Below are 6,354 nucleotides of genomic sequence, written 5' to 3'. Positions count from 1 at the left end.
GCTTTTCATGAGTGTTTGGGATTTGAGCTCTTATTGAGAAAGAGTAACGCTCTTCCGTGTCAAAATATTTCGTACTTGGGAGCTCGGAAACTTGAGCGAGTTCGTAAGACTGCATGGTTGCTACACAGCGCGAAAAAAAAAACGAAAAAAAAGAAAAGGAGGAATATAACGAAGGCGCGAAGCGAGGTGAAGGCAGAACGAGCGCTTACTTCAAGCTGAAATTCATGACACACAAGAACGAAAAAACATTATGGTGCTCAAATCGGCTAAAATCTACTAAAAAAGTAAAGTGACATAGCTTGAGAAATCGGGTGTTTGTGTTGTAACTGTTTTTAAAAGTCGGACCGTGACATAGTTTCCGTTTCATTCTGGAACGAAATTCTGCGCGATACCTAGCCAGAAACCGCTCCTGCTGTAAAGGTACTGAAATGTGAGGCGGCTTGCAGGCTGCATAGCCTGTGGGAAAACTCTCACAGTGCGCGTGCTTCTGCTCAAGAGCGAGGAACAGAGATATAAGCGGTGCAGGATGGCGTACGCAGACATACGAGTGTGTACATCAGTATCTACTATCATCATCACCACCATGCCGACGACGACTAGACACGAGCGCATGTGCTAAGAAACTGCGTGCTTAACACGTAGCCTAGTGAGGACCAGGTTCTCGCACCTTAATAAACATCCGACCTGCTATTACGTATTCCCCACCCCTCGGTCACGTGGCATAGTGACAGCGGTGAGATTCGAACCCACCCCTCCTGAGAGACTGGTGCCTCAGGCCTTCTTATTTTGTTACAAAGGCTTTGTGACGAAACAATCTCTTCAGCGGATTGATCGAGTCATTATAGTGTATAAGAGTGAGCGCTATCGAGTGTAATATACCCTGCGAGAGAGACAGAGAAAGAAAGAAAGAAAGAAAGGCAAAGGGAAAACAGGGGGGTTAACCAGAGATTAGCTCCGGTTGGCTACCCTTTACCAGGGGAGGGGCAAGGGGATGCGATAGGTGAGAGAGAGAGAAAGAATAAAAAAAAGTACGCACACACATACCCTGCCAGTATTACTAAAGCATGTAATATCCTGGCACTGCAATTACCCTATGAAAACACAGGGTAATTCTACATAAACAGTATCAGCCACTTCGTGGCCTGCAGTACTTCAAAATAAATAAATAAATAAATAAATAAATAAATAAATAAATAAATAAATAAATAAATAAATAAATAAATGTAACTGATGCGGTGCTGTGATGGTAAGTCGCTGGAGGCAAGGAAATCGTCTAGAAGCCGCAAGGGAACGCCGAGTACTAGTTCAGCCACGGAGCATCCAAGATACCTGCGGTAGACGCCTCGTAGACCGCACCACCGCAGACATGTCACCGACCCAGTGGTCGCGGTAAAGACGAGCGGCCATGGAGTCTTCATCTGGCCATGGAATTTCTATAGGCCATGCCGGTCGCAGATATGTGGCAAGTCATATCGCGGCAGCGTTTCAATGTCGAGGTGCTATGAGGGAGGGACGTGAACAACGCGGGTTAAAATTGGCGTCCCCAGTCAGTCACCAGAAAGGTGACGTCCGAACGGAGAAAAAAGCATATGCAGCATTCTCGGGGCCCTGACGTCTGCAATCGGCACAGCTTCACAGGACAACGTGTAAAACGATTGGCCATCGTGAGCAAGTATATCTGCGACCGTGTGACGAAGGAAGAACGGCAACGACGTCAGGCACGGGATCGAAACGTCGGTTGGTGGAAAAAAAAGCCCGACTTTGGTTTTTTTTGTGTGTGTGTGACATGTCGTTTTGGCAGACTGGCATGGCACGCGACTGTGGGCTGTTACGATCAGCCAGCGGGGGTTGTGACCTTCTACTCTCTCCTAGCCCTCTGGGACTAATCGCTTCGTGAAGCCAACAATGCGTCTCCCTCGGACAATACCGGCGCCGCAAGGCGAGACACGTTTGTCGGACTAAGTATTGTTAGCTGGCTCGCTGTCGCCTACACGGACCAATTCGAGCTAGAAAACTGGAAAAGGGTGTTCTACGGCGTTACGCCACGGACTCCGGTAATCGCCACGGTCGTTTGACAGACGCGGCAGCTAACTGCGGGGTCATCTTAGGAACCAAGACGTCCCAGCTTGAGTCAAGCGTGACAACCCCTGTCTGCGAGGCCCCACTCCTTTCGGTGTGTTCAATGAAACAAAAGTGCGGAAGTGAGGGTGCGTACCCTCGCCCTCAAAGTCGACTACTTTGGACCCTCCGATTGGACGAAGTTTGGACGGCAGTTTCCCTGGCCTAGGGATTTAGGGGATACAGGTGGTTTTCAGCAGCCGTTTTCGGCTCCTCGGTTTGCTTCGTTTCAATCATGCTAGACTGATGAAATGTAATGTTCTCCACCGTTCATGTAAATGTAGTAAATAAATACTCCACTCCTCGTTCTCAACGAGAACGAGTTCCTCCCTTCAACAACGTATTTAGCGTGGATGAGTGCGACGACCGCATGGGGCCAGCTACCCCTTTTTCACGTGCCCGACCGGAACTCTTACAGGGCACATTGGCGGATATTCGTGTTCATGCGCGGCCACGCCTTCAGCGTTCAGTGACAAGGCGTTGTGTGGCTCTTTCTTATACCTGGGTGGCAGATGTCGTTGCAGAGTATGAGAGACGGAGCGTCGGTAAACCACGGTAATGCATCGGCAAGGGAGAGGCGCCCACATGTTGCACCACTGTGAGCCGGACGCGCACGTGTGACGTACGAGTTGAACGCAGAGAGAGCAATAGCACGTAGCGCTTCGAGTGTAAGCTTCCCGGGAGATGCGCACTCGCTGTAGAAAACGCGCAGGCCGCTTCGCTCGTGCCGCACGGGGCCTCGCGGTGGCGCTCCCGCGGCTTTCCAGGGGTGGCTTGCGCGGACATTTAATAACGAAAATAATGACGAATTTAAGAACGCGTTCGTAAATCTTGCATAGAAAACGCCTAGTCCGCACAAGAAGGCGTTCTTAAATTCGTTATTATTTTCGTTATTAAATGATTGTGCAAGCCGCCCCTGACCTTTCGATGTAGGACTACCGGTCTTACCCTTCAAAATTTCTTGAAAAATGAGAAGTGCCCCGTGAGCCTCACCACACGTTTTGCTCTGGTGGCTTTACAACTGGTGCTCGAAGTCGATAGCACGTCTATGGTTGTTTGCGTGTGCGTACTCCATTACACGCAAGCGCGGCAATTCTTCGCCTGCAGCTGCTTTTGTGAGGTGTCGTTAACTTTGTGACCTGTTTCGCCATATCAATAAATGTTTGGGTGTAAAAAAAGAAAAGTGGCGAGAGGCCTAACCTTTCACACGAGTAAACGCTATGTCCAATGTCGTGCGGCCATTGCTTACCGTTTAAGCACCAGTTATATGTACGTACCTGGCACGGCGTATAAGTAACGGAGTTATCTGCTACATCTCCGACGTGCACGATGAGAAAAATAATACTTACTATTTATAAATTATTAAAGCATACTCGCACATGATGACTTATCAGACTTGACGTCCCAAAGCATCAGCCGCCGTAGGTCCCAGGAAAGCCTGTCACTAATTTTGGGTCTCGTGGGGTTGTTTACCGTGTACTTAGATCTGAATATACAAGGCCCTGTGGGATTGTGCCTTATCTGAATGTGGCTTTCGAGATCAGGAATCGAACGCTCAACTTCATGTTCAGCAGGAGAACATCATAGTCAGTGAGCCACCACAGCTGTTAAAGCGTACTTGAGGAGCCGGACTCCGGATGAATAAAGTTTGCCTTACCTTTCATGGTCGCGCAGTCAGCAAGAACCTCACCCGGATGCACCCGAAAGATGACGGCGTTACATGTGCCGCGGTGTCTAGGTATACATTACGCACGTCTTTATACCAGCACTCGCACAGTACCGCAGTCCTATGCCTCACGCTGTAATGGTATGCGGTTGAACCGCTGACAAATTGTTGAGTCACAAAGTCTTTGTTCTCCGCCTCTTGTACCTTGGTTCCTAACCATTTGGCACACGCTCTGGTACTGTAGGTGTTATCCCGTAGGCAACGCTACGTGGAAGCCGCCTCACATTCCAACACCTTTTTATTTTTGCCACGCGCCCCCCTGCGCGCCATGCCTTCTCGCCGGATGATTCGTCAACAGGGCGTTCTTTGTGCGTTTGCTTGTTTTTTCAGTCGCATGACGAACCATTGTGTGTCACCTGCACCCTCATGCCTGGCTTACTGCAAAGGAAATCCTCCGTGGCCCGCTACTGCCGTTAGGCGCCAACACTGCCAGCGGACGTAAATTGCACGCGCAGATAACGCAACGTGCGCATACATAAGTAGGTAATAACGCACGTTCCTCGCGTTGGCTTAGCACGGTCCATGGAGAGCGTTCGCGCTGAATATGTAACACTCTGCTTATGATGGCAAGCGCGCGTAAGCACGCCACGTATGGAAGCAAGCAGTCGATCAGTCTATGCCTGTTCGGCGTTGCATCTTTTTGCAAAATAAAAACATTATAGAAAAACCAGTATACATTCCAAAAGCTAACACACTGTTTAAGTTCTAATAAAGTGAAGCGAAGGGTTTCAGCATTTCTGCATACACGCGAGTATTTCAACCGAAATTTAAAACAATAGTCGACAGCACATGTATACCACGACGTTTGGATAGAGTAACACACCTTTACACAGCGCGCGTGCATAGGAAAAAAGAAGAAGAAGAAGAAGAAAACGTCGAACACAAGCAGGCTGAGTGAAGATGCACTCAGCGTGGCGTTATGGTAATCTAATAAGAACATTTAGAAGAACGCTTCATATTCAACTTAAAAAGGATGCGTACAGGTTAAAATTATGAAAATTTAGGTTGGAGTTAGTTTTGCGAACCTTGCTACCACAGAACTAGTCATTGAGTTCCTGCTAATACTTTGAGCCAGTAGCTTTGTGCAGACAAAATTATCAGGCGCCTATCAGCACCTATTTAGACTGTGACGTAAACTGTAATTTGTTAAGAACCCTTTTTAAGTAAATTTTTTCTTGCTTATTGCCACGACTTTCAGACAACGCTATCGCACGTCCGCTGAATCTTTCAGCCACCACGAGCGGATTGCACTGACGGAAAACACGTCGCATTGTGGACATCGGGACAACGAAACCTGCGTCATGTTACCCGCTCCAATATCTCAAGTTACAGCCATAGTAACACCAACGGTTAGCGAAGGGCCTAATTTTATCCATCTTCTCGCTTCTAGCATGCTCCCTCGTTATGTAATCAAGCAAAGCGTTGGTTTGGAGTATGTCGTAACTCGCCGTGACGGGATAACCGCGCGAGCGAGCGACAGAAACAAAAACGGCGATGTCCTCGTCTTTGTGCCATTATCCTACTCCCTCAAGTGTCATGAATGTATCTCAAATGAACGGAGAGTAAAGCTATTCATTCAACTCCACAACCATGAAAGCGATGCTCATAACTACAGGAACCGCAGAGGGAGCAAGCTTATGGTCTCACAAAATGTTCAAACCGTCTTCAACAGAATAAGCCTTCGGCACCAACAGTGAGCCTCGGACTTGTGCCTCGAACTGGGTCTGCTACGTGGGGGATCTTGCACAAAGAAAAAAAAACTTGGAACCTGAAAGCATTGTAGATGTCAGTTCGAGCCGTGAAAGTCTAAAGTGCCATCCAAGAAAAGCGATAGATGGCCTGACGTCTACGATGAAAATGAAGACTCGATGACGACACCGACGATCATCACCGCTCACACGTCGTGTACTTTAGATTAAAAGCTGACGGGGACAAGTAAATTTGGGGCGACGCCTCCTGCTAAGGCAACGCGATGATGCCATACATGATAATACCTGCAATAGAGGCCAGGGAACATAGACGAAGTATTCTTCACAGATAATTTGCCGGAATCTTACGACACAGAAGTTTATGAACCGGGAGGTTTGAGTTCGTCAAGAGTGGTCGTAGAAGGAATGTCGCTGGATCCGGCGTTGCGACACACGAACTTGCCTTGGTCTCAGTGTAGAGAAGGATACTCTTTACAACGTAGACGCCTAACGACAGTCTTTGCGCGACCACAGTTGATGATTGCCAGAGTGTTGTGTTTTCTGTATTTCACTGTACGAATCCATTGACAGATAGCGGAGGCAAGAAGTCTGGAAGAGGCTGGAGAAAGCAGTATTTTACATGTCCTACTAATGGATATCGTCAACCATGCTGAAAGTTCATACTTCGGCAGCAGCAGTCTCGATGAAGTGTTGTGGCCAAACGTAAATTTCACGCGGTCTGAAAAAGCAAGCCTGTATCTGACTCCCATTGCAGCCCAGGAGGTGCATGCTAATGTTGTTGGCTACCGAGAAGTCCTCAAT

This window comes from Dermacentor albipictus, chromosome 9, assembly GCF_038994185.2.
Source record: "Dermacentor albipictus isolate Rhodes 1998 colony chromosome 9, USDA_Dalb.pri_finalv2, whole genome shotgun sequence".
NCBI lineage: Eukaryota > Metazoa > Arthropoda > Arachnida > Ixodida > Ixodidae > Dermacentor > Dermacentor albipictus.
The sequence above is the reverse complement of the archived record's forward strand: the minus strand, read 5'-3'. Positions refer to the sequence as shown.